The following is a 2,500-nucleotide window of genomic DNA, read 5'->3' as shown; positions in this document are numbered from 1 at the left end:
TTTTAATAAAGAGGAACTGTAACATCCAAAATATGTCGTTGAGAAGAAATACTTCAGCAGATCAAATTTCCGTAAAATAGCAGAAAATTGAAATTCAACTGCCGGTTTTGATACAATAACAGCCTCGTTTGAGTTCTAGTTTTTTTAACTCGTTTTATCTATTCTTTGTGTGCCTAGTGACAGAACGGTTTTAATAAAGAAGAACTGTAACATCCAAAATATGTCGTTGAAAAGAAATACTTCAGCACGTCAAATTTCCGTGAAATAGCAGAAAATTGAAATCCAACGGCTTATTTTGATACAAGAACAGCCTCGTTTGAGTTCTTGTTTTTTTAATTCGTTTTATCTATTCTTCGTGTACCTAGTGACAGAACGGTTTTAATAAAGAAGAACTGTAACATCAAAAATATGTCGTTGAAAAGAAATACTTCAGCACGTCAAATTTCCGTGAAATAGCAGAAAATTGAAATTCAACGGCTTATTTTGATACAAGAACAGCCTCGTTTGAGTTCTAGTTTTTTTAACACGTTTTAGATTTTTTGTAGACCTGAAGAATACATATGTAAAACTGTGAATATGAAGTACCACGAGATAACAACATCATAAAACGATGTTATGGGTCGCGAAAAATGCTAAAAACGCATCTTTTTCCTTGTTAAAACAGCAATTGTGAGAAATTGGAAACGCTATGATTCTGCAACGTAAAGTCAAATGGCAATTATTTTCTCCAGGCGTTGAGAGGTTAACGTGGTGAGTATTTGTGTAAAATATTGCGTTCAATAATAATTGTGCAAGGCCAATATTGCATGTTAAACATGCCAATACGTGCGTTTTCACCAAATTAGGGAAAAATCGGAAAAATCGGAAATCCCGAACGACATGTCGGATTGGCTTTATATTTGGCACAATGAACCATCTTGACATGACAAAGGTTCACACGAATTTTTTTTCAAAAAAACGCTGACGTCAGCATTTTATTTGGCCTTGAATGTTTGACATTTTAGGGCTTCTGGACCCCCCGCAGAGCCACAAATCGGGAATTTGTGCTCCTACCCGGTTTTAGCCTGAAGTGTTTTACATATCTGCCAAAGATTTAAGAAATACCTTCAATATTTCAGAAGCTATAGCGATTTACCTGTTTTTAAAAAGACCAAAAAAAGTAAGGCCCCAAAACAGGTACTTCCGGTTGACCTTTGACCTCCAAATTTTGCATGGTAATAGATCTCCAAATTTGCTACCATGAAATTCTTGTCCGTTTTTTATAAAAATGCTGACGTCAGCAGTTAAAATTTTTTGAAATTTTAGAATTTATGAAGGTTTGACCGTGCACTTTGTGACGTCATAAGTCTGGTTCTAGCCAAAGTCACACAAAAATATTCCGCCATTTTTCTTAAAATGCCTTTGTTTATAAGTTTGCTTTTTATGATTTCGTTAAAACGTTGTAGTTACTGAGAAAAAATTGTCAAAAAATGCATGTAAGAACCGTCCTATACAAAACACACTGGACGGTTTCTATTGTCAAAAACATTAAACTGTTAATAACATGAGAACGAGGCTTTCCAGCACCAAGGTTCTACAGGCAATTTTTCTTCTTACTAAATGGCCTATCCACTGACAAATATCTGCATCTACTTTTAAATGTTTCACAAAAGTTATTACTATTATATAAGTAAAATGATGACATTATGTTTAATAAGAGAGTATTATCAGATACGTATGTGTGAAACGGTGAAGTCTTAAGTAATAACTGGCTTGTGGCAGCCAAGCGTTCATAGCGACGTTGCTTTTTGATCCTTCGATGTCGGCTCTTCCTATCATTGTGAAGCAGAATTCACCAAGTGTTGGATTGTTCACCCACTAATAGGGAACGTGAGCTGGGTTTAGACCGTCGTGAGACAGGTTAGTTTTACCCTACTGATGAAGTGTTGTTGCAATAGTAATTCTGCTCAGTACGAGAGGAACCGCAGATTCAGACAATTGGCATTTGCACTTGCTTGAAAAAGCAATGGTGCGAAGCTACCATCTGTTGGATTATGACTGAACGCCTCTAAGTCAGAATCCGTGCTAGAAAGCAATGATAATTACCTCTGGATAATCTTAGGCGAACAAGAATAGAACGGCTTCTGTCGTTCCTAAGTCCCAATGCACTGAGTCGGAGAAAAACCGTCGAGGTGCTGCAACTATCAAAATCTAAAATTTCCAGAGATAAATCCTATGCAGACGACTTAAACAAGAACGTGGTATTGTAAAAAGTAGAGTAGCCTTTGTGCTACGATCTTCTGAGATTAAGCCTCTGTTCGACAGATTTGTCACTTTGTGACAAGTCCTTTTTTTAACCAACTGCTTTGTACCGTGGAGTACCAGTTATCTTGTGCTTACCTGAACTTTTTTTTTAAAAAAGGTGATGCGTGCGTGCTGTACCATTCATCTTTATCACCTCGGTTTAATATTTGGAGACACAGATGTATGGATTAAAAGTGTATGGATTAAAGGTGTATGG

General features: G+C 36.4%; 1 pseudogene; it reads left to right on the top strand.

The window, feature by feature from the left end:
• LOC130620444 (large subunit ribosomal RNA) overlaps positions 1–2,310 on the top strand; it is a 7,098-nt pseudogene extending 4,788 nt beyond the window's left edge.
• Positions 2,311–2,500: the final 190 nt, after the last annotated feature.

Source organism: Hydractinia symbiolongicarpus, chromosome 1 (genome assembly GCF_029227915.1).
Source record: "Hydractinia symbiolongicarpus strain clone_291-10 chromosome 1, HSymV2.1, whole genome shotgun sequence".
In the NCBI taxonomy this organism is placed as follows: Eukaryota; Metazoa; Cnidaria; class Hydrozoa; order Anthoathecata; family Hydractiniidae; genus Hydractinia; species Hydractinia symbiolongicarpus.
This window is presented reverse-complemented; position numbering and strand designations above follow the sequence as displayed.